Consider the following 26,319-nt stretch of genomic DNA (forward strand, 5'->3'; position numbering starts at 1 on the left):
GAAACAAATAAAGCCCAGAAAGGGTTTCAGAGATGCTGAGAATCACCAGCTACTTTAAAAAACCAAATTAATTGGACCGTGTGGGACTTCAGGGTCATTTACAGAGGCAGCCAGGGGCACATAAAAAGAACCATGTCCTAAGTCCTATACATGTGATTTGGCAGGCACCGGGTCAAGCAAGCGTGGCTTTATATAAATGTATGTTTTGTGATTGATACAAGGATGGGTCATCCTCATTTGAACCATATTCCATCTCTAAACCTCTCTTCCTGCTGGATTCTCTGGGTCTAATGAAGCGTGAGCTCTCAGCACAGCCCCTCTCTAGGGATAACGCTTGCTGGACTCTTATCCTCTTTATCTTATTTCCATGAAACTCGTCGTAATTTAATAACCCTCCACCCTGGGTGAAATTTCAGCGAACTCCTGCAGTGAGTTCAAAAAGGATTGGGAGGAGCAGAGGGGGAAAACACAGAGGCAAAACTCGCAGGTGGCGTGAATACCTGAGTCTACAGTTTCCTTTAGAAAGGATTAGACTGGATGTAGTCCTGTGTCCAGTTCTGGAATGCCCCACATAAGATGGATGTGGAACTGTTGGAACGGGTCTAGAGGAGGCCACTGAGATGATCGGAGGGCTGGAGCACCTCTGCTACGAGGCCAGGCTGAGAGAGTTGGGCTTGTTCAGCCTGGAGAAGAGAAGGCTCCGAGGAGATCTTAGAGCAGCTTCCAGTACCTGAATGGTGTCCAGGAAAGCTGGGGAGGGGCTCTGGATCAGAGAATGCAGGGATAGGACAAAGGGCAATGGTTTTAAGCTAAAAGAGGGGAGATTTGGATTAGATGTTAGGAAGGAATGTTTTCCTGTGATTGCCCATCCTCTTCCAACCCCACTGCCATGGGCAGGGACACCTCCCGCTGGAGCAGGTTGCTCCAAGCACCATCCAACCTGGCCTTGAACACCTCCAGGGATGGGGCAGCCACCACTGCTCTGGGCAACCTGGGCCAGGGCCTCCCCACCCTCACAGGAAAAGACTTCTCCCTAAAATCTCATCTTTATCTCCCCTCTTTCAGCTTGAAAGCATTCCCTCGTCGTATCCCCGCACTCTGATCAAGAGCCCCTCCCCAGCTTTCCTGAAGCCCCTTTCAGGGCTGGGTGGCTGCTCTAAGGTTTCACCCACAGCCTTCTCCAGGCTGAAGAACCCCAACTCTCCCAGCCCGTCTTTACGGTTAACCCCACATCCTTCCTGCCAAGGGGCAAAAAGAGAAAAAGAAAAGGTTCAGGATGGAGACGCAGTGTAAGAAGCCATTACTGCAAGAAGTAATCAAGTAGTGAAGGGCACAGAGTGTTTTCAGCTCAAGGATTTGAAAATAAAGGGTGATAAGAGAGGATTATACAGTGTGAGCCCCACATGTGTGAACCTCCTCTGGACCCCATGGGTTCAGTGGAGGGCTACGAAAATGATCCAAGGGCTGGAGCACCTCCCATACAAGGATAGGCTGAGAGAGTTGGGGTTGTTCAGCCTGGAGAAGAGAAGGCTCCGAGGAGATCTTACAGGGACCTTCCAGTACCTGAAGGGGCTACAAGAAAGCTGGAGAGGGGCTGTTCATAAAGGTTTGTGGGGATAGGATGAGGGGTAATGGGTATAAACTGGAGAGGCACAGATTTAGACTGGACATCAGGAAGAATTTCTTCACAATGAATGTGAAGATGGGATGTCCCTTCCCATGGCAGGGAGGTTGGGACTAGATGATCTTTAAAGTCCCTTAAAACCCAAACTATTCTATTATTCTATGTAATGGGAGAGGAACCACATGCAGTTCTCTGGGGGCGTAAGGAGGCAGCAAACACTTTACTAAGAGAACAAAGACAGATGCTGCTACACCTGGACCTGTTGTCATGGTCTGTAGGGATTCAACAGAGACAGATCTATTGCAATAATTAATATTAAATAAGATCATAGAATCATTATGGTTGGAAAGAACCTCTAAGATCATGCAGTCCAACACCTCCGTGCCTACTAAATCATGTCTCAAAGTGCCATGTCTACGTGTTCTTCGAACCGCTCCAGGGATGGAGATTCCACCACTGCCCCAGGCAGATTCATTCAATGTTTCACCACTCCTTCCGTAAAGACATTTTTTCTAGGATCAGCAATGGGATGAATCTGATGTCTTTTTGTTGTTTTCTAGTAATAACTTACTTGGAAACAGAAGCAGAAAAGAATAAAAACAAAGCCAAAGCTCTAATTCATCTCAAATCCAATGCAAAGAAGTCATTATAACTCTGGGAAAGGGAGCAAGCCTGGAGTTAGGAGTATAAATTAGAGCCGATAAGGATCTGACCCATCCTTTGTTGTTTATGGAGGCTGAAGGGAGGTTGTCTTCCCCACAGAATGTCCTCACCGAGGCTGGGGAATGGAGAAGGTTGGCGTCTCCCATTACTCCCCCCTCAAGGCCTCACTGTAGAGTTTACAATTTAATTTTCTGCATTTGTAATCTGCAGCCCTTGTGTATAGAACGACTAATGAAAAAGGCCTTTTTTAAATTAACATGGCATTTTGGGGGTGGGGGGAGGTGGAAAAGAACCCCATGTGTTTGTATTTCATTATCGACCTGCATTTATAAAGAAAGAAAGTAGTCGAGCAGAAGGCGATTGGATTTAGTTGGCAGGGACACAGGACAGGCAGAAAAGACAGATATCCTTACATAAATGTCTGCACAACATCAAAATGCCTTTGGGTACAACTTTGTTTTTGCTCAAGTTAATAAAAACCCCTTTGTGACTCAGGGCTTGATGCCCCAGCTGCTTGTGCATCCACCAGGCTCTTCCCTCGGCACAAATCCTGCCTGGTGCTGACCCCATGATTCACTCTCCTGATGGACAGAATCATAGAATTGTTTGGTTGGAAAAGACCTTTGAGATCATTGAGTCCAACCATAGCTGTCCAGGAGTAAACCATAGCCCTGAGCACCTCGACTACGTAGAAACGTGGAGCTGTAAAATAAACCACTCCAACTTTTCCAACGCTTCTTCAAACTCGAGGATTTCCTCCAGAACCCTTGAATGGCTGGAGTTGGAAGGGACTTCTGGAGATCATCCACTTCAACCCCCCTACTAAAGCACAGTCACCTCCAGCAGGTTGCACAGGAACATGTCCCGGTGGTTTGAAACTCTCTGGAGAAGGAGCTTCCTGGGCAGTCTGTTCCAGTGCTCCGTCACCCTCATGGGAAAGAACTTCCTTATAGACGTGTTCCTCAAGAAACTGAGGCTTACACGTTATTCTTCATTCAATTTAATACTTGTAAGGGTCAAATCCTTAGGCCATCCTTAATCTTCCTAAAAAAAAACTGGCAAGTAGAGACCTCACAGCTGTAAACCCAGAGCAGAATAGAAAAGACTATTTCAGTTGGAAAGCACCTACAAGGATCATAGGATGGTTTGGGTTGGAAGGAACCTCAAAGCCCATCCATTTCCAGCCCTCTGCTGTAGGCAGGGACACCTCCCACCAGACCAGGTTGCTCCAAGCCCCATCCAACCTGGCCTTGAACACCTCCAGCGATGAGACAGCCACAGCATCCCAGGGCAATCTGGGTCAGTGCCTCACCACCCTCACGGGAAAACATTTCTTCCTAAGATCTCATCTCAGTCTCCCCTCTTGAAGCTTAAAACTCTTCCCCGTCATTTTGTCACTGCACTCCTGGATCATCCAGTCCAAATCTCTGACCACTTCAGGGCTGACCAACGCTTAAAACAAGTTGTTAAGGGCATTGTCCAAATGCCTCTTAAACACTGGCACATGGACAGCATCAAGCTCCTCTCTAGGAAGCCTGTTCTAGGGGTTGGCCACCCTCTCGCTACAGAGATGCTTCCTAACAGCCCGTCTAAACCTCCCCTGGTTCAGCTTTGAACCATTCCCATGGAGAACATGGAGAACCACAGAGTGTCTGGGGCTGGAGGGATCTCTAAAGATCACTTGGTCCCTGCTCAAGGCATGAGAGGTGGAGTGGCTTGCTCGGCACATCATCATTTTCGATTTAGATATCTCCAGAGATGGAGTCTCCATGGTTCCTTGGGGCAATGACCTTCCCCGTTTACTCAAAGCTGATGGTCACCTCCAGAAGACAAGCCCATACAAAAGAAAAGCTCAGCTCTGTTAGACCCTGGAGAACCCAAGCACGGGCAAGCAGCCAAAATGGGACTTCCTAAGGATGCCACTCCAAGGACAGTGGCATTTCCCTCGTTTCAGATATTTATTAGGGCTGGAAACGATGCTCAGCACATCAGCTGTGTATCTTCAAGAGGGCATCAAACTAACCTCCTCCGAGAGAGCTCCCATCGACTTTTGGAAGCCACTTCCCCCCGTTATATTGTTTTATATGCTCTTTTCATTCTTATTTTATTTTCATTTGCTAGCACTCCATCCTCTCGCTCCAGGCTTTCCCTCATCTCTACTGCTTCATCTTTTTAATCCCGGCACCTCAGAGGGAGGAAGCCGTCCTGTTTTCCTTATTAATCAGAAATCTCTGGCATTGACCACAAGAAAGGCCTCCAAGAACGCTGAACTTTTTGGTTCACTGCATTTCATCATAATAGAGCTACCAGCACGCAGAGTTGATTTAGTTTTGCAATTTTCTTTGGAAAAACCTTCCAATTGCTTGCTTTGGCCTCCAGAGATCTTTTGCTCCACTCAGAGATGCAGCAGGAACGTCCCAGAAAAGCGGCTGTGTTTTTAGTAGCTACCAAATTCCTCAAAAGCATCCGCGAAGCCGTTGTTCGCAGTCTGCAGTGTTTAAAGGCGGAAATAGTATTTCCACCAGAACATTGAACATCTCTTATTCAAATGTCATCGTGAAGGAAGCTCATCACCAGCAACACAACGTGAACCCACCACGTGTGTCTTGTTGAGGTGGCTGAGGGACCTGGGGTTGTTTAGCCTGAAGAAAAGGAGGCTGAGGGGAGACCTCATTGCTGTCTACAACTGCCTGAAAGGAGGTTGTATGAGGTGGGTGTTGGTCTCTTCTCCCAAGTGACAGGTGATAGGACAGGAGGAAATGGCCTCAAGTTGTGCCAGGAGAGATTTAGCCTAGATATCAGGGAAAACTTCTTCACTGAAAGAACAGTGAAACTCTGGAAGAGGCTGCCCAGGGAATTGGTGGAGTATCCATCTGTGGAGGTGTTAAAAACTGTGTAAACACGACACTTTGTGACATAGTTTAGTAGGCACGGTGGTGTTGGGCTGACAGTTGGACTGGATATCTTAGAGGTCTTTTCCAACCTTTATGATTCTATGATTAACATCCCTAAAATGTAAAAAAAAATTATTTAACCTTATTATTAATTCCGTGTTTAAGGAACGGGTGGATGAAGTGCTGAGGGACATGGTTTAGGGAGTGTTAGGAATGGTTGGACTCCATGATCCAATGGGTCCTTTCCAACCTGGTGATTCTGTGATTCTGTGATTCTCCAGTATCTGAAGGCGAACACCTCAAGCAACACGATCTCCTGGCATACACCGACGCAGGCTGCGCTGCGATGGTTTCAGGTTGGGAGAGGTCTGAGCCCTGAGTTTCTTTGATATTTATCAGGTTTCGCTCAGACAAACACTATTTCATGATTACTGTTGGTACTTAGAATCATAAACCAGTTTGAGTTGGAAGCGACCTTAAAGCCCATCTGGTTCCAACCCCGTTGAGATAGGCAGGGACACCTCCCACTGGATCGGGCTGTCCAAGGCTGCATCCAACCTGGCCTTGAACACCTCCAGGGATGGGGCAGCCACAACTTCTCTGGGCAACCTGTTCCAGTGTCTCACCACTCTCATAGTCAAGAAATTCCTCCTTATGTCCAGTCTAAATCTGCCCCTCTCCAGTTTATACCCATTCCCCCTTGTCCTATCACCACAAGCCCTAATAAACAGTCTCTCCCCAGCTTTCTTGTAGCCCCTTCAGGCACTGGAAGGTCACTATAAGATCTCCTTGGAGCCTTCTCTTCTCCAGGCTGAACAACCCCAACTCTCAGCCTGTTCTATTAAACAGAAACAGCCCCAACACTGAGCCCTGGCGGCACCGCTTGTGACCAGCCGCCAACCGGATTTAACTCCATTCACCGTTTTTCCTCGTACACTCCTTCCTCAACCCATTTTTTGGAAGAGTTAAGCAGTCTGTGTTTTAAATTCAGCCCCATCAGCTTTGATTTACTGTGGCAGCAAATTGCTATTTATTAAAACTAAAAAAAAAAAAAGAGGACTTATTCAGAACTCGAGCTCTCATCTCTTTCAGTTTAAGAGTCTTTAACTCCATCACCTTTTTCTCACTTGATGGGACAAAATAAAAAGCAGGACTGAATGGAGTTTTCTCGCCTACTGTTATTTTTTTTCTGCTGGTTTTGAGCTCGTTCAGGCTCTCACCACCAAGGAAAGCATCACGATCCTCTCTGGTTTTACAGGGCCTCAACTTTTCATGTCTGTCTACACGCCTTCCCCTTCTGTTCTCCATTACAAGGCAAAGCTCCCTTCCTCCATCCACGACTTGTTTGCGGCAATTCCACATGCCGTTATGTAAACGGAGTTGATAATTCAGTTAGAGAGAAGGTTAAGACAGGGATTCTACTCCCAAAGAAAAAGTCTTCAAGTCCAAGAAGCCTGGCGAGAATAAGAGATGGAAAATCAACTCAGCCTGGAGAAGAGAAGGCTCCGAGGAGACCTTAGAGCGACCTTCCAGTACCTGAAAAGGGGCTACAAGAAAGCTGGGGAGGGGCTGTTCACAAAGGCTTGTGACAGGGTCACAAGGGATGAGGGACAATGGGTATAAGCTGGAGAGGGGCAGATTTAGACTAGACAGAAAGAGGAAACTCTTCACAGTCAGAGTGGTGAGGCCCTGGAATAGGTTGTCCAGGGAAGTTGTGGCTGCCCCATCCCTGGAGGTGCTCTATGCCAGGTTGGATGGGGATCGGACCAGCCTGGTCCAGTGGGAGGTGTCCCTGCCCATGGCAGGGGGTGTGGAACGGGATGGGCTTTGAGGTCCCTTCCAATCCAAAATATTCTATGAAAACAAGAGTAGCATCTTCCACTGTGTGCTGAGAGTAATGGTGCTTTGCGTGATGCCCCAGGACATCAACGCTGCCATCAATCCATGGGATGCTGGAAGAGGAGGTTTGAATGTCATGAAGCTACCTTGGCTCAGCTTCTGATTTTTACAGCTGCTTTGCTATGAATTTGACAAGCACAGGAAGGACATGGATCTGTTAGAGCGAGTCCAGAGGAAGCCACAGAGATGATCTGAGGGCTGGAGCACCTCCCATAGAAAGACAGGCTGAGAGAGTTGGGGTTGTTCAGCCTGGAGAAGAGAAGGCTCCAGGGACACCTTAGAGCAGCTTCCACTGCTGAAAGGGGCTCCAGGAAAGCTGCGGAGGAGCTCTTGAACAGGGAGTGCAGAGTTGGGATGAGACGGAATGGTTTTAAGCTGCGAGGGGAGACTGAGACGAGATCTTAGGAAGAAATGTTTTTCTGTGTGGGTGGTGAGGCTCTGGCCCAGGTTGCCCAGGGAAGCTGTGGCTGCCCCATCCCTGGAGGCATTCAAGGCCAGGTTGGATGGAGCTCTGAGCACCCTGACCCAGTCGGAAGTGTCTCTGCCCATGGCAGGGGGCTGGAACTCAATGGGCCCCATACAACTCAAACCAATCCATGATTCTATGATGAATTTCAATTTGAACCAGGCTAAGGAACCCTGATATGCCCTCAGATGCTCTATTTGATTCTCTCCTCATCTCAACTCACTCAGCCACTTTTCTTCTGCACCGTTTATCCAAGCATTTCAAAACGCCCTGTGATGTTGTTTATGAAAACTAATCCTGCTTTAACGGTCTCTTTTGCTGAGCAGGTTTTGCTATGATTTCATAGCCAACGGTTTTGTCCATAGAGATGTTTTAAATTTTCTTCTGGGAATATTTATTGATCATATAACATTGATAAGATGTTCCAGAGATAACTACAGACCAAAAGCAATTAACCCAGAATTGAACTTCAGTTCCAAAAAGCAGCAGCACCCATCTGCGAAAATCTCGCAGTCATTCATGATACTGTTTCACGTAGTCATTAATAACAAATTGAGATTTCTCCTCAGCAATCTGAGTCCTTCAGGTTGATAAACTCTGAAGAGCTTCTCTGATGGAATAGAATCATGGAAACATCAACGCTGGAAAAGACCTCTATGATCACCAAGTCCAACTGTCAGACCAACAACACCGTGACGACTAAACCATGTCCCAAAGTGCCACCTCTACAGGCTTTTTGAACACTCCTATGGATGAAGACTCCACCACTGCCCTGGGCAGCCTTTTCCAGTGCTTCACCACTCTTTCAGCACGGACATTTTTCCTAATATCCAATCTAAACTTCCCCTGGTGCAACTTGAGGCCATTCCCTCTCATCCTACCACTTGTTATTTAGGAGAAGAGACCAACACCCACCTCACTACAACCTCCTTTGGATGAGGATATGAGCAACCTGTTCTAGTGGGAGGTGTCCCTGCCCATGGCAGGGGGGTTGGTACTCGATAGGCTTTAAGGTTCCTTCCAATCCAACCCATTCTATGATTAGATAACTCACCAAATCCATTAAATCCAAAGCCAAGATCAATTGTGTTAGGAGGGAAAGCTGTCATTTAATCGATAGCCATGAGCAACCTCTAATTCTGATGCTCATCATGGTGCGTTAACACGGCCGAACAGCGAGACCTTGCCCTGCACCGGGTTGGCTCGTACTGGAGATGCTTAGATGATACCATCTGCTAAGCCTTTAAAGCTGGGGTGACATTTTAGGTGACCGGTGAAGGGTGGAAACATTTAATTTAGGATGCTTTCCGGTACAATCATAGCAATAGGAGATCTCATAGATAAGTTCCACTCGCCGGCATCCTTCTGGGAGATTTTTTTGCTTCCCCTTTCACTATCCAACAGGACAAAGGGGCCTTTATAGGGTTTTTAGCGAGTCTGTTTATTTAGTACATATTGTGGCTGATCTGCTGTTGAAATATCATCCATTTCCCTCCCCTGAGAGATACTCAAAGGAGCAGCAAGTAATCAACTTGAAACAAAAAGGCCATCTAAATATACAAAAAGAGGAGAACAATAGCAGCATTAATTATAAGCCGGGCAGGCGGGTTTCCAAGAGGAATTCATATGCAGGGAATTTGTTTCTGCAGAATTTATTCCTCTCTCTGGGACCTTGGAAGAGCGGCGGCAGCTCCGAGAGGCTCGAGCGGAGCGTTACGGCAGAGAAAGGATGGGGAAGATGAGTATAGAGGGATGGGGGAAGAGAGAAGCATCAAATGAACTGGAACCACCACAGGCCAAAACCAGCAGGAGAAACAAAGCCACTTAATTTTGAACTTGGAGAAGTGAAGTCTCATGCTTGTTTGCTGTAAACAATGAGTAGCAAAGGCAGGGATGTGTCCCACAGCTCCCTGCTGAAGGGGGACGAGCTAAAATCTTCTTTGTCACTTTAACAGAATCATAGAATCATGGAATGGTTTGGGTTGGAAGGGATCTTGGGTTGGAAGGGATTTTGGGTTGGAAGGGATTTTGGGTTGGAAGGGATCTTGGGTTGGAAGGGATCTTGGGTTGGAAGGGATCTTGGGTTGGAAGCCCATCCAGCTCCAACCCCCTGCCATGGGCAGGGACACCTCCCACTGCATCAGGCTGTTCAAAGCCCCATCCAACCTGGCCACCTTTAGGGATGGGGCATCATCAGGATCCAAACAGCTTCCCAGTGTGTGGGGAACATCACACAGAAGAGAATCTATTCCACCGCCAGCTCCTTGTGCATCCCCAGCAAATCCCCACCCGCAGCCACCAGCGCTCGGAGACCAACACGAAAACCTTGAAGGCAGCAGGGCAAGGGCTGGTCCAGCGCCAAGGTCACGCCAGGGTTTAGGACTGCCCTTTTCTCTTCTCCCCGCTCCCCAGTGCCTGTGCATACACGGAGAGGGTTTGCAACCAAACCACGTCCACTTTATCTTGAAGGGAAGGCAGGTGAGGGTCAGGTACAGGGCAGGGAGCGCTGAGCTCAGACACTTCACCGCGGCGCAGGCAGCAAAGGCACCCGGCTGGCAAGTGGCAGGGTTGGCCACCAGCTGCTCAGCTTGTCCCGTGTTTGCCCTTTCAGGCAGAGTTCTCACTGTTATCTAAGGGGTAGTGATACGAACCTCGTAAGGTTCAACAGGGCCAAGTGCAAGGTCCTACACCTGGGTCAGGGCAATCCCCGGTTTCAACACAGGATGAGGGATGATGTGATTGAGAGCAGCCCTGAGGAGAAGGACTTGGGGTGCTGGGGGAGGAGAAGCTGAACATGAGCTGGCAATGTGCACTTGCATCCCAGAAACCAACCATGTCCTGGGCTGCACCCAAAGCAGAGTGGCCAGCAGGGAGGGAGGGGATTCTGCCTCTCCATTCCTCTCTTGGGATACCTCATCTGGAGTGTTGTGTCCAGTTCTGGAATCCTCAACATAAGAAGGAGATGGAGCGGGTCCAGAGGAGGCTACAAGGATGATCTGAGGGCTGGAGCACCTTCCATATGAGGAGAGGCAGAGGGAGTTGGGGTTGTTCAGCCTGGAGAAGGCTCCGAGGAGATCTTATAGTGACCTTCCAGTGCCTGCAAGGGGCTACAAGAAAGCTGGAGAGGGGCTGTTTACAAAGGCTTGTGGGGATAGGACGAGGAGGAACAGGTATAAACTGGAGAGGGGCAGCTTCAGGCTTGATATAAGGAAGAACCTCTTCACCATGAGTGGTGAGACACTGGCCCAGGTTGCTTGGGGAAGTGGTGGCTGCCCCATTCCTGGAGGTGTTCAAGGCCAGGTTGGATGGGCCCTGGGCAGCCTGATCCAGTGGGATGTGTCCCTGCCCATGGCAGGGGGTTGGAACTGGATGATCTTTAACATCGCCTCCAAACTACTCTATGATTCTATGATGCTGCTTGCAGCACCCTGTTTGCCGCCTGTCTCACTTGCAGCCTATGCTGCTCACTACCTGTCTGGCCAACTACCTGCCCCGCTCACTACCTGCCCCGCTCACTACCTGCCCCACTCACTACCTGCCCCACTCACTGCCTGCCCCACTCACTGCCTGCCCCGCTCACTACCTGCCCCACTCACTACCTGCCCCACTCACTGCCTGCCCCACTCACTACCTGCCCCACTCACTACCTGCCCCACTCACTGCCTGCCCCACTCACTACCTGCCCCACTCACTACCTGCCCCACTCACTGCCTGCCCCACTCACTGCCTGCCCTTCTTGCTACCTGCCTGCTCCTTAACTGCCCCGTTTGCTTCCTGCCTCGCCTGCTAACCATCCCACTTGCTGCCTGCTCTGCTCACTAACTGCCCCACTTGCCGCTTGCCTTGCTTCCTAACTGCCCCGCTAGCTAACTGCCCCACTCACTGTCCCCCTTGCTTCCTGCCCCACTCACTGACTGCCCTGCTCGCTAACTACGCGGCTTGCTGCCTTCCCACTCTCTAACTGCCCCCCTCATTTACTGCCCTGCTCATTAATTGCCCCGCTCGCTGCCTGCTCCGCTCACTGCCTGCCCTGCTCGCCAACTGCCCCACTTGCTTCCCACCCCACTTTTCACCACCCCACTTTTTACCACCCTACTCACTGCTTGCCCCACTTGCTAACTGCCCCACTCGCTAACTACCCCACTTGCTAATTGCCCCACCAACTAACTGCCCCACTCGCTAACTGCCCCACCAACTAACTGCCCCACTGGCTAACTGCCCCACTTGCTAACTGCCCCACTCACTAACTGCCCCACCCACTAACTGCCCCACCCACTAACTGCCCCACTTGCTAATTGCCCCACTAACTGCCCCACTTGCTAACCTTCCTTCTTGCTGCCAGCCTATTTGCTAACTGTCCTGCTCACTAAATGCCCCACTCACTAACTGCCCCCCCTTGCTAACTGCCCCACTCACTGCCTGCCTGCTTGCTGCCCACCCTGCTCACTAACTGCCCCACTTGCTAACTGCCCCAACTCACTAACTGCCCCACTAACTGCCCATCTTGCTTCTCACCCCCCTTACTAACCGCCCCAACTATCTGCCCCAACTCACTAACTGCCCCTAACTGTCTCACTGGCTGCCTGCCCCACTCACTAACTGCCCCACTCGCTAACTGCCCCAACTCACTGACTGCCCCACTCGCTATCTGCCCCTCTTGCTGCTGGCCTATTTGCTAACTGCCCTACTCACCAACTGTCCCACTCGCTAACTGCCCCCACTCACTAATTGCCCCACTTGCTAACTGCCCAAACTCACTAACTGCCCCATTCACTAACTGCCCCTACTCACTAACTGCCCCCACTCACTAACTGCCCCACTCACTAACTACCCCCACTAACTGTTCTAACTCACTAACTGCCCCAACTCACTATCTGCCCCACCCACTAACTGCCCCTAACTGTCTCACTGGCTGCCTGCCCCACTCACTAACTGCCCCACTCACTAACTGCCCCGCTCGCTAACTGCCCCGCTCGCTATCTGCCCCTCTTGCTGCTGGCCTATTTGCTAACTGCTCTACTCACCAACTGTCCCACTCGCTAACTGCCCCCACTCACTAACTGTCCCACTCGCTAACTGCCCTCACTCACTAACTGTCCCACTCGCTAACTGCCCTCACTCACTAACTGCCCCACTCACTAACTGCCCCTACTCACTAATTGCCCCACTCATTAATTGTCCCACTCACTAACTACCCCCACTAACTGCCCAAACTCACTAACTGCCCCATTCACTAACTGCCCCTACTCACTAATTGCCCCACTCACTAACTGCCCCTACTCACTAACTGCCCCCACTCGCTATCTGCCCCCCTCGCTCCCACCCTGGCAGCCAATGGGGACGATGCTTTCACGCGAACAAGTCAACTCCGTATCTCCACCCGCAAAACCAGACGAACTCTAGAGGTCACTTGTTCATACTTTGATTTATTCCTCCATTCCCTTCTCAAAATATCCCTTTTTTTTCGGAGCAAAAAGCACTCAGTTGTGCTCCTCCAGTGACTCCTCACCCGTTGTCGCACCCATCGCAGCTTCGTTCCCACCACAGCCGCACTTTGGGCTCCTTTCAACTCTAAATGACCTCACCTGCTTCGTTTTGACTTCTTTTTCCTCCCTTTTGTCTATGTGGATGGAATTTCTGTCAACAACGCCGTGAGGCCAAGTGGAGTTCACAGCAACAATTCCCATTCCTTAGCAGGTTGCCCAGAACTAAACCCTAACCTTAAACACGAAAGCACAGTAGCTTTAAGAAACCAAGAGATATAAATCCCAGCGTCGAAAAATATCAATATATCAATGCTTGCCGGACTGATCCCTCCAAGCCTCAGCCATAACTCATTGAGCCTGGAGCACCTCAGCTGTCGGATATTTATGTGGTGCTTTAATTGCAAGAACAAACCCAACTTTCCGAGCCCAACATGTGCTGTATTTTGAAATCCTGACAATGGGGGCTCTCGGTGTCATAAATTACAGCCGTCCCCTCGCGGAGCCAAAGCGACACGTGGATCTCAAGGCTCTTTCTGATGGCTCGCTCGCAGGGAGGGTTACGCCGGCTGCAGGCAGCGCGGTACGAGCTCCACCTTCGGCTGCGGGTTGGAGTTGGTTTGGAATAAAACAAAGGGATTTATCAGAGAATCACAAAATGGGTCGGGTTGGAAGGGAACTCAAAGCCTATCCAGTTCCAACCCTCTGCCATGGGCAGGGATACCTCTCACTGGATCAGGTTGCTCCAAGCCCCATCCAACCTGGCCTTGAACACCTCCAGCCATGATTTCTCTGGGCATCCCTGGCCTCCCCACCCTCACAAGAAAATATTTCCTCATAATATTTGACCTAAGTCTTCCCTCTTTCAGCTTAAAACCTTCCCCACTTTGTCCTATCCCTGCACTCTCTGATAAAGAGCCCCTCCTCAGCTTTCCAATAAGTTTTTCTATCAAAGAACATAAGGATTCTCAAGCCAAGAGAGTTGGGGTTGTTCAACCTGGAGAAGAGAAGGCTCCAGGGAGACCTTAGAGCAGCTTCCAGTACTGAAAGGGAGCCTAAAAGTAACCTGGAGAGGGGCTCTTGATCAGGGAGGGCAGGAACAGGAGAAGTGGAATGGTGTTGAGCTGAAAGGGAGGAGATTCAGATGAGACATTAAGGAGAAATGTTTTCCTGTCAGCATGGGGAGGCCCTGGCCCAGGTTGACAACGGAAGTTGTGGTTGCCCCATCCCTGGAGGTGTTCAAGGTCAGGTTGGATGAGGCTTGGAGCAACCTGATCCAGTGGGAGGTGTCCCTGCCCATGACAGGGGGTTGGAATTGGATGGGCTTTAAGGTTCTTTCCAACACAAACCATTCCATGATTTTATACTGGGCAGAAACCTGGCAGGAGATGTTTGGTGCCTTTTTGACCGTAGTCCCCGAGGCGGTGCAGCACACCCCATCCCTGTGTTCTTTCCTGTAAATCACAGAATCATAGAATGCTTTGGGTTGGAAGGGAACTCAAAGCCCATCCAGTCCCAACCCCTTGCCATGGGCAGGGACACCTCCCACCGGATCAGGTTGCTCCAAGCCCCATCCAACCTGGCCTGGAACACCTCCAGGGATGGGGCAGCCACCACTGCTCTGGGCAACCTGGGCCACGGCCTCTCCATCCTCAGAATGAAGAATTTCTTCCTAATGTCTAACCTAAACGTTCCTCCATTTAAAGCCATTCCTCCTCGTCCTACCACTCCATGCTCTTCTAAAGGAGGGCAGGGTGATGTTCCCTGAGTCGCAGCATCAAGGAATGAGTTTATAGGAGCTGCGAAGGGATTAATCAGCCTCTTCTCAGCCAAAGCCCTGTTGACTGGAGTCACGGCAAGGCTGGAATTAAGTTGGCCGTCCTGTTGTCTGCATTCACACCTTCCATGGAAGATTTTGGGCTTTAGTGATGTTAAGGGGACGTTAAATTCATAGATCATAGCCTGATCCAGTGGGAGGTGTCCCTGCCCATGGTAGGGGGTTGGAACTGGATGGCCATTGAAGTCCCTTCCAACCCAAACCATTCTATGATTCCAGAATAGAATGATATGATTCTGGAATCATAGAGTCTACAATTATGGAATGGTTTGTGTTGGAAGGGACCTTAAAGATCTACAGATTCACAGAATCATAGAATGGTTTGAGTTGGAAAGGACCTTAAAGATCTATAGATTCATAGAAGCAATCACAGAATGGTTTGAGTTGGAAGGGACCTTAAAGATCATCCAATTCCACCTCTCCTGCCAAAATTCACTGTAGAAAGCGTGTTAAAGCCAAACATTATCCTCTGCAAACACCTCGACCATCTTGATCCTGTTACCTGTAACCATAAGTCACAAAGCCCTGTCTGAACAGGGAATCATTAATCTGGAGCCGCACAATGGCTTTAAGGTAGGCTCAAAGCTCCGTGTCACCAGCGGTAATCGATGACCACCAGCCCAGCCCAGGGCCGCCCAGCGCGGCGTGACGGGCTCCATAATGTCCATTGAGCCCCACCACGGCATCGCTCGGGACAGGATGGAGCCAAGAACGAGCACCGCGAGGGCCCGAGCACGCACGCTGGCTCCAGCCCAGGCTCCTGATGGACTCTGCCATGCGTGTCCTTTCTTTACAGTTTCCCCCCATTCCTTCTTTTTCCTTTCCCCTCCCTTTTTCCTCCTTTCTTTTTGATCATTTTTCTTTTTTTTTTTTTACTGCCACACTTCTCTCTTTTTCCCATTTTCCAGTTTTCTCTTTTCCTTTTTCCCCTTTTTCTTTTTTCCTTTTCCCCTTTTCTCTCTTTTGCCTTTTACCCACTTTTACCTTTTCCCCCTTTTCCCTTTTTTCCTTCCCCCTTTTCCTGTTTTCACTCTTTTTCCATTATCCCCCTTTTCCTTTTCCCCTCTTTTCCCCCTTTCTCTGTTTTCACTCTTCTTCCTTTATCCACTTTTTCCTTTCCCCCCTCTTCCATTTCCCCTCTTTTCCAGTTTTCCCTTTTTCCTTTATCCTCTCTTTTCTTCCCCCTCCTTTTTCCATTTTCCCTCTTTTGCCTTTTACCCCTTTTTCTGTCTTCCCTCCTTTTCCCCTTTTTCCATTTTCCCTTTTTCCTTTATCCTCTTCTCTTTTACCTCCCTTTCCCTTTTTCCTTTCCCTCCTTTTCCCCTCTTTTTCCTTCTCCCCTTTTCCATTTTCCTTTCATTTATTTTCCCTTTTCCCTTCCATGTTTTCTTTTCCCCATTTATCTTTTTTCCCCACTGTCACACTACGCACATTTTCCTCCCTTTCCCTCTTTTCCCTTTTTCTTTTCCTTTTATTTTCACTGCTACACTAAGCTGCATTTTTCCCTTCCCGCTTTTCCCTTTCTTCGTACTTTTCCTTTTTCCCTTTTTCCTTTTTTCTGCTTTTTTCCTTTTCTCTTTCTTTCACTACCACCTACACCACATTTTTCCTTTTTTCCCCTTTCCCTCCACTTTTCCTCTTTTCCCTTTTTCCCTTTACCCCTTTTTCTGTTCCCTTTTCCCCCTTTTTTCTTTTTTCACTGCCACACTATGCCACATTTTCCCTTTTTTCTCTTCCCCTTTTCATTTTTCTTTTTCCTTTCTTCTTTCTTTGTTCTTTTTTTTTCACTGTGACATTTGCTGAATTTTTTATTCCTTTTTGCCTTTCCCCCCTTTATCATTTTTTTCCCTTTTCTAATTTTTTTTTCCCCTTTTCCATAGAATCATGGCATGGTTTGGGTTGGAAGGGACCTCAAAGCCCATCCAGTCCAACCTCTGCCATGGGCAGGGACACCTCCCACTGGATCAGGCTGCTCCAAGCCCCATCCAACCTGGCCTTGAACACCTCCAGGGATGGGGCAGCCACAGCTTCTCCGGACAACCTGTTCCAGGACCTCACCTCCTGCTTTATCACAGAATCATGGAATCGTTTGGGTTGGAAGGAACCTCAAAGCCCATCCAGTCCAAGCCCCTGCCATGAGCAGGGACACCTCCCACTGCATCAGGTTGCTCCAAACCCAACGAACCTGGCCTTGAACCTCCTCTCTTTCTTTCCAGGGAAGAGATGTAACAGCACCAGGCGATCCCTAAGGCCACGGGTATTAACACGACGAGACTCCCTCAAAGGAGTCCTGCACAGCTCCAAGCCCATCACCGTGGCTTCGTGACCTTCACAGCTCAGCGATGCCAACTCTGAGCCAGCCTCATGCTTCAGGTTCTCCGTTCTCATTGGCTTCTTGAGTTTCTTTACCCCTCTGCAAAGCTGTGGGGTGAGTACGAGATGCTGGGACCCCCAACAGCTGTTTTGCGTGGCATCATCTGCAGAGCATCGTTTTTTGGGGTGAAAAACTGAATTTCACTTGCTTGGACGGTTATTAATATTGTAACATATGGGAGGTGAGCGCGCGGGAAGCCAAACTTTGCTATAGTCTAAACAGCTGTAACACTCCAAAGTGATAAATCATCCCAAAATGGAACAAAAACAATACAAATCCATATTAAAAATATCACCTGTACTCAATTACACGATCAACTCTGACATGGCAGGGCAGGAGCACACCAAATTAACACTTTCATGGCCAGTCAGACAGTTGGACTTGATGATCTTAGAGGTCTTTTCCAACCTTAATGACTCAATGATTCTAATTTTGAGGCTTGCAAGGCTTCCTTGCTTGCTTTCAGGTGGAAACCGAGATGGGGATGTGGCTGAAGATCCTTGCATGAAGTGCTGCTCAAAATGCTCCACTTAGGACCCAAACTGCATTGAGAAAATACGCCCTTGGCTTGTTTTCTGAGTTGGTGGCTATGAAAGTTGCACTATTCTCCTTTTGCCCATCTAGAGAAATCACCAGAATTCCCATTACTGCCTCCTTCCTTGAGTTTCCACCAACGATAGCAGGAAAGGAAATTCAAACCTCATTTTCATTCTCCAGCCTCTTTCCACCCATTGAAACCAAAATGCTTTAACACTGAGCCATTGGTCCAAACACAGAATCATCAAAACGTTTGGGTTGGAAGAGACCTCAAAGCCCATCCAATCTCACCCCCTGCCATGGGCAGGGACACCTCCCACTGGATCAGGTTGCTCCAAGCCCCATCCAACCCGACCTTGAACACCTCCAGGGATGGGGCAGCCACAACTGCTTGGGACAACCTGTTCCAGGGCCTCCCCACCCTCAGTGTGGAGAATTTCTTCCTAATGTCTAATCTCACTCTTCCCCCTTCTGATTTAAAGCCATTCCCCCTCATCCTATCACTCCAGGTCCTTGGAAAAAGTCCCTCCTCAGCTCTTTTGTAGCCCCTTTCAGGTACTGGAAGCTGCTCTAAGGTCTCCCTGGAGCCTTCTCTTCTCCAGGCTGAACAACCTCAACTCTCCCACCCTATCCTCATGGCAGAGGTGCTCCAGCACTTTAGCATCCTCATGAAAGAGTTCTCCTTATTCCTGGGAGCACTTTGCCTTACAAAAAGGGAGGGGGACCCCAGCCAGATGCTACACCCCACAATCCCTGGACCTCACCAGGTCCCCCCCCTCTGCTCACTGGACATCCCTCACCTCCCCAGTCCTTGAGAAGATGTCGGTGCCAACGGCGGCGCAGCTCTAATTGACATCATGTGTGCGTCAGGCTACATTCGAGCACACACATGGCACAAAATATAGCTGGAAAAATGAAATAATCACCCAAAAATTGCATTTTCCTTCCCGGCTCAGGAGCGGGGTCTGCGTACCAACCTCACCCAGTGTCCATACGTTGTTTGACACAGTTTAAATATAGCATCTAACTATGAAAACATGAATAATTGCAGTGCTTAAAACGTCTGGCTAATCTTTAGCAGAACTGCAATCAATCACCGGTGTCACGAGCGGGAAGCATTTCTCGGTTTCATACACAAAACCTTCCTTCAAAAGCAAACTATATCCACTCACTGCGTTTTGGACCGACTTTCCCATCTGATATTAATGGAAGAACCCTCCGCATGGAGAGGAGCTGGTCGGAATTGATTTTTTGATTGTAGTTTAAATAATACATCCAGTAGGGAATGACAGTCTATGGAAAAAAAACAACCCAACTATTCCAATCCATGGACAGAAGAAGGGGAATTTCGATGAGTTTGTAGCTTTGTTAAAGACTGGAAACACGTTTGGCTGATCTTGCTCTTTGTCCACCAAATCACAGTACCAAAAAGCTTGGAGAAGCAACAAGGAAAAGCCAAGCCTACAGCTCAGCTTGAAAAGCAGGAAGCACTTTGGGTCTACCACCTCCTCTGGAAGCCTGGGAGTTCCTCACTTCGGATGGTGAAATACAGAATCACAGAACAGTCTGGGTTGGAAGGGACCTCAAAGCCCATCCAGTTCACCTCCTGCCATGGCCAGGGACACCTCCCACTGGATCAGGTTGCTCCAAGCCCCATCCAACCTGGCCTTGAACACCTCCAGGGATGGGGCAGCCACCACTGTTCTGGGCAACCTGGGCCAGGGCCTCACCTCCTGCTTTATCACAGAATCATGGAATGGTTTGGGTTGGAAGGAACCTCAAAGCCCATCCAGTTTCACCCCCTGCCATCGGCAGAAGCACCTCCCACTGGATCAGATTGCTCAAAACCCCGTCCAACCTGGCCTTGAACACCTCCAGGGATGGGGCCGCCACGACTTCTGTGGACAACCTGCGCCAACTCCTCCCCACCCTCACAGTAAAGACTTTCCTCCTAAGATCTCATCTCAGTCTCTCCTCTTCCATCTTAAAATTTATAATAAAAAGTATTGTATTATTGACAAATGAGATTGCTTTTTTTTCTTAATTAATAGCCCATATTCACTCGTTTGAAGGTCAGCTGCACCGTTTGGTCATAACCTGCAGTCCGGGCCACTGCCACACCGAAGCTTTGCCCGTAACTGTAACACAACTCTGGCTTTTCTAGGAGAGCATCTCTCACGGCCTCACGTTGCACCAGGGCAGGTTAAAATTAGCTATCAGGAAATATTTCTTCACGGAAAGGGTTCTGAGACACTGGCAGAGGCTGCCCAGGGAGGTGTTTGAGTCACCATCCCTGGAGACAGTCAAAAGACAGGTAGACAAGGTGCTCAGGGATCTGGTTTAGTAACGGACAGGTATGGTTGGACTGGATGATCTCAAAGGTCTTTTCCAACCTAACAATTCTGTTTTTTTCCAAGTTTCTTAGCTTAAACAGATCACAGAATCACAAGGTTGGAAAGGACCCATTGGATCATCGAGTCCAACCATTCCTAACACTCCCTAAACCATGTCCCTCAGCACTTCATCCACCCGTTCCTTAAACACTTCCAGGGAAGGCGACTCGACCCCCTCCCTGGGCAGCTGTTCCAGTGCCGATGACTCTTACTGTGAAGAATTTTTTTCTGATATCCAACCTGAACCTTCCCTGGCGGAGCTTCAGGCCATTCCCTCTTGTCCTGTCCTCTGTCCCTTGGGAGAAGAGCCCAGCTCCCTCCTCTCCACACCCTCCTTTCAGGTAGTTGTAGACAGTAATAAGGTCTCCCCTCAGCCTCCTCTTCTCCAGGCTAAACACCCCCAGCTCTCTCAGCCGCTCCTCGTCAGACGTTCTCCAGACCCTCACCAGCTTTGTTGCTCTTCTCTTCTCACTCTCCAGAGCCTCAACATCCTTCTTGTGGTGAGGGGTCCAGAACTGAACACAGTACTCAAGGTGTGGTCTCACCAGTGCCGAGTACAGAAGGAGAATCACCTCCCTGGCCCTGCTGGTGACGCCATTTCTGATCCAAGCCAAGATGCCATTGGCCTTCTTGGCCCCCTGGGCACACTGCTGGCTCATGTTCAGTCGGCTGTCAACCAGCACCCCCAGGTCCTTCTCTTCTGTGCAGCTCTCCAGCCATTCTTCCCCCAGTCTGTAGCGCTGCATAGGGTTGTTGTGCCCCAAAGACATCTTGTGCACAAGATGTGTGAGCAAGACCAAAAGAACCAAGTCAAGTCTCCTCCCCATCATGATCTTGCTAAAGACCACATTGTACAGAATGATAGGATCATAAAATCATTAAGGTTGGAAAAGACCTCTAAGATAATCGAGCCGACCAGCACCCCAGTGCCACGGTGCCTATTAAACCATGTCTTGAAGTGGCACACCTACATGTTTCTCGGACACCTCCAGGGATGGAGACTCCATCACCTCCCTTCCCCACCTGCTGTTACCCAGTTAAAGCTCAGCAGTTAATGCAGTTTTATGGGTTATTATTCCCACTTCTATTACGGCAAAGACACAAGGGTCCTGTCACCGTTTACCATATTACCATACCAATAAGAAAACCTCAGGGCTGGCAGCAATAGAAACACAAATTATTCCCGTTGCTGCCATCACAGCTCACACTTCATCTGAAATCCTCCGGCTGATAAAGCTCTCCGAGTGTTTTTAAGCTGTCAAAACCCTCTAGCTCAGCTTGAGGTATGAAGGAATCCGATCTGATCGGCTCCTAAAGCAATTCAGAGCAGACGTAGGCAAGCACAATCCACTTTGTTATGCATCCCTCGCTACTTCTTTCTCTCCATCCTTCATGGGTATTTTATTTATCAGGGTTCTTTTTTTTTTTGTGACATCCGAGCTGACGGCCAAGGCGTTTGCCTGAGAGCTGACATCTCCAAACAAGAAAACAGGGTTCATCAAAATTAAATAGTGCTAAGAGTGAATGCGCAGCCACAGATGCGGTATCTGGAGCCTGGGAGGGGCCCTTCAGGATATGGAAAGTTGATAAAATCTGGTGAGTAATACCTGTATTTTTAATCAGGCGTAATCTGAGCACAAGGGCGTATGTAAAGGTGTTTTTATTAACACTGGAACATGCAGATTGTTTAAAGGTGTAAGAAAATGAACCAAAGCCATGGCAGTGACTGCAGGAAGCGTGAACCTCCTGGGTGACACCACCTGCTCCAAGGACATCCTTGCCTGCTCTGCCCTCCCTGCTTCCATTTGCTCCTGTGAATGTGATGTTTGAACACTCAAGCGCTTCAGCAATCTGGCTCTTAGCATCTCCGAATCACAGAATAGTGGAATGCTTTGGGTTGGAGGGATCTTAAAGATCGTCCAGTTCCAAACCTCTGCCATGGGCAGAGACACCTCCTACTGGATCAGGTTGCTCCAAGCCCCATCCAACCTGGCCCTGAGCAGCTCCACAGACGGAGCAGCCACAGCTTCTCTGGGAGACCTGTACCCACCCTCATTGTGAGGAATTTCATAGAATCATAGAATCACCAGGCTGGAAAGGACCCACTGGATCATCGAGTCCAACCATTTCTAACAATCCCCAAACCATGTCCCTTAGCACCTCATCCACCCATCCCTTAAACACCTCCAGGGATGGCGACTGCACCCCTCCCTGGACAGCTGTTCCAGTGACCCTTTATGTGAAAATTTTTTTCTTGATATCAAGCCTGAACCTCCCCTGGCGGAGCTTGAGGCCGTTCACCCTTGTCCTGTCCTCTATCACCTGGGAGAAGAGCCCAGCTCCCTCCTCTCCACAACCTCCTTTCAGGTAGTTGTAGAGAGCAATAAGGTCTCCCCTCAGCCTCCTCTTCTCCAGGCTAAACAACCCCAGCTCCCTCAGCCGCTCCTCGTCAGACGTTCTCCAGCCCCTCACCAGCTTCGTTGCTCTTCTCTGGACACACTCCAGAGCCTCAAAATCCTTCCTGTGGTGAGGAGCCCAGAACTGAACACAGTACTCAAGGTGTGGTCTCACCAGTGCCGAGTAGAGAGGGAGAATCCCCTCCCTGGACCTGCTGGTCACGCCATTTCTGATCCAAGCCAAGATGCCGTTGGCCTTCTTGGCCACCTGGGCACACTGCTGGCTCGTGGTCAGTTGGCTGTCAACCAGCACCCCCAGGTCCTTCTCCTCCATGCAGCTCTCCAGCCACTCTTCCCCCAGTCTGTAGCGCTGCATAGGGTTGTTGTGCCCCAAGTGCAGGACCCGGCATTTGGCCTTGTTGAACCTCATGCCATTGGTCTCGGCCCAGCAGTCCAGCCTGTTCAGGTCCCTTTGCAGAGCCTCCCTACCCTCCAGCAGATCCACACTTCCATCCAGTTTAGTGTCATCCGCAAACTTGCTAAGGGTGCACTCAATGCCTTCATCCAGGTCATTGATAAAGACATTGAACAGAGCTGGACCAGTACTGAGCCCTGAGGAACTCCACTTGTGACTGGCCTCCAGCTGGAGTTAACTCCATTGACCACCACTCTCGGGGCCATCCAACCAGTTTTCAACCCAGGAGAGTGTGCGCCTGTCCAGGCCAGAGGCTGACAGTTTCTGAAGCAGAATGCTGTGAGAAACCGTGTCAAAGACTTTCCTGAAGTCCAAGAAGACTCCATCCACAGCCTTTCCCCCACCCAGTAGTTGAGTCACTTTGTCACAGAAGGCGATCAGGTTAGTTTGGCATTTCTTCCTAATGTCTAATCTAAATTTCCCCCTTTCCAATGTAAAGCCATTCCCCCTCATCCTGTCACTCCAGGTCCTTGGAAAAAGTCCAGCTTTCTTGTAGCCCCTTTCAGATACTGGAAGGTCGCATCGATGCACATCTTCCCAGCTGAGGCTCCTGATGCTCACCATCCTTCCAGCCCATGGCTCACCCTGTACCCGCAACCCAGCCGTGTGCACCTGAGGTGTGCCCCAGAACCAGGTTGATTTGGGTCATTTCAGGAAATATAGTGAAAAATAAGAAATCAGAGAATCACTGAATGGTTTGGGGTTGAAGAGACATTAAAGCTCATCCAGTTCCAGCCCTGACACACCTCCCGCTGAACCACATTGACTTTGTTGCAGATAGAATTATGGAATCATTAAGGTTGGGAAAGATCTCTTAAGATCATTCAGTCTGTCAGCCAAACACCACCGTGCCTACTGAAGTGTGTCCCAAAGTGCCATGTCTACATGTCTTTAACACCTTCAGGGATGGAGACTCCACCACCGCCCTGGGCAGCATCTTCCAATGCTTCGCATTTTGCCTGCTATCCCATCTAAACCTCCCTTGGTGCAACTTGAGGCCATTTCTTCTTGTGCTATCATTTGTTTCTTGGGAGAAGAGACCAACACACACCTCGCTACAACCTCCTTTCAGTTAATTGAAAAGGCAATCATTAAATTTCTCATCATCCTTCAAGGCGGACAGGCTAAGGAGGTTTAAACAATGCTTCCGAGGCAAAGGCAGCACAGAAAGTCAGTGGTTCCATCAAAAACCAGAGAAAGAGCCTTGTTTGCCTCCATTTGTAAGAAATCGAATGGTCAAAACACTCAGAAACCAGAAATCTCATCATTCAGAGCTGATATCAAAAAGCCTTATGCGGTGGATGGTCCATATGGATCCATTCTCACACTCCACACTATGGCAAGGACTTGGATATTCTCACTTGAAATATAGGACATAGACCAAAGGGCAAAGAGTGGATTTATTATGTAGGTTTTACCACCTGACCTTTCTCATTCGGGGCTGTTCGGACTTTTGGGATGCCTCTAGAAGACAAACTCTTGCTCAAAGAGTTCAGCCTTATTTAACTTAAAGATCACCAAAAGCTGCTAACGTATGGTAGAAGCATTTAGCTTCTCACGCAAGAAAGGCCACGGGGATATCAATCACTAATTCCTGGAGCATCGATTGCTGCGGCTGCGATGACAAGGATTAAAATGAGGCCAAATCTGCCAATCAAAACACTAAAGAACTTGAATTCCTCCTGTCTCCCACGATGATCTAAGTTGACAACATTGATTCTCCCAGGTTGTAATTCAACAGCCCGAAGAGCTAATCGCTTTGGAAAAATATAATTTATTAGCAACTCTCCGCTTTCCCCAAATCCAAACCAAGAGCAATTTCTGCAGGAAAAGATCTGAAATTGTGTCTCTCTTGGAGGGAGTCAGCTTGGTCAGAGAATTATAGACTGCTTTGAGTTGGAAGGGACCTCGAACGTCCATCCAGTTCCAACCCCCTGCCATGGGCAGGAACACTTCCCGCTGGATCAGGTTGCTCAAAGCCCCATCCAACCTGGCCTTGAACACCTCCAGGGATGGGGCAGCCATGACTTCTCTGGGCAACCTGTGCCAGTGCCTCCCCACCCTCACAGGAAAGCATTTCTTCCTAAAATCTAATCTCAATCTCCCCTCTTTCAGCTTAAAACCATTCCCTTTCATCCTATCGCTGCGTTCCCTGACCAGAAGTCCCTCCCCAGCTTTCCTGGAGCCCCTTCAGGAACTGGAAGCTGCTCTAACGTCTCCTTGGAGCCTTCTCTTCTCCAGGCTGAACAACCCCAACTCTCTCATCCTGCCCTCATATGAGAGGTGCTCCAGCCCTCGGATCATCTTCACGGCCTCTTCTGGATTCGCTCTAACAGCTCCATGTCCTTCCTGTGCTGAGGTACCAGAACTGAACACAGGACTCCAGATACTCCAGGTCATACCAAACCCCTCTCTTTGGGACTTTCACAAAATCACAGAATCACCAGGTTGGAAAGGACCCATTGGATCATCGAGTCCAACCACTCCTAACACTCCCTAAACCATGTCCCTCAGCACTTCATCCACCTGTTCCTTAAACACCTCCAGGGAAGACTCGAGCACCTCCCTGGGCAGCTGTTCCAGTGCCCGATGACCCTTTCTGTGAAGAATTTTTTTCTGATATCCAACCTGACCCTCCCCTGACGGAGCTTCAGGCCATTCCCTCTTGTCCTGTCCCCTGTCACTTGGGAGAAGAGCCCAGCTCCCTCCTCTCCACAACCTCCTTTCAGGTAGTTGTAGAGAGCAATAAGGTCTCCCCTCAGCCTCCTCTTCTCCAGGCTAAACAACCCCAGCTCTCTCAGCCGCTCCTCGTCAGACGTTCTCCAGCCCTCTCACCAGCTTCGTTGCTCTTCTCTGGACACACTCCAGAGCCTCAACATCCTTCTTGTGGTGAGGGGCCCAGAACTGAACACAGTATTCGAGGTGCGGTCTCACCAGTGCTGAGTACAGAGGGAGAATCCCCTCCCTGGCCCTGCTGGTGACCCCATTTCTGATCCAAGCCAAGATGCCGTTGGCCTTCTTGGCCCCCTGGGCACACTGCTGGCTCATGGTCAGTGCTGGCTCATGTTCAGATAGGTGGGTCATGGGAAATGTGCTTTGATGGGACATTTTCTCCAGCAGCTACTATGCAGTAACTCTTCTTCGCAAGACTTTGCTGGGCACACGATGCATAGCTGTAGAAGAGGGAGGTGGGAGGTGTCTCTGCCCATGGCAGGGGGTTGGAACTGAATGTTCTTTAAGGTCCCTTCCAACCCAAACCATTCTGGTTTTATGATTCT

At 49.4% G+C, this 26,319-nt stretch overlaps 1 protein-coding gene across 3 annotated transcripts in view; it reads right to left on the minus strand.

The window, feature by feature from the left end:
* EXOC6B (exocyst complex component 6B) overlaps positions 1 to 26,319 on the minus strand; it is a 363,401-nt gene that overhangs the window by 35,590 nt on the left and 301,492 nt on the right. The window lies entirely within an intron of this gene.

The sequence above is a fragment of the Cuculus canorus genome, chromosome 4 (assembly GCF_017976375.1).
Source record: "Cuculus canorus isolate bCucCan1 chromosome 4, bCucCan1.pri, whole genome shotgun sequence".
Classification (NCBI taxonomy): domain Eukaryota; kingdom Metazoa; phylum Chordata; class Aves; order Cuculiformes; family Cuculidae; genus Cuculus; species Cuculus canorus.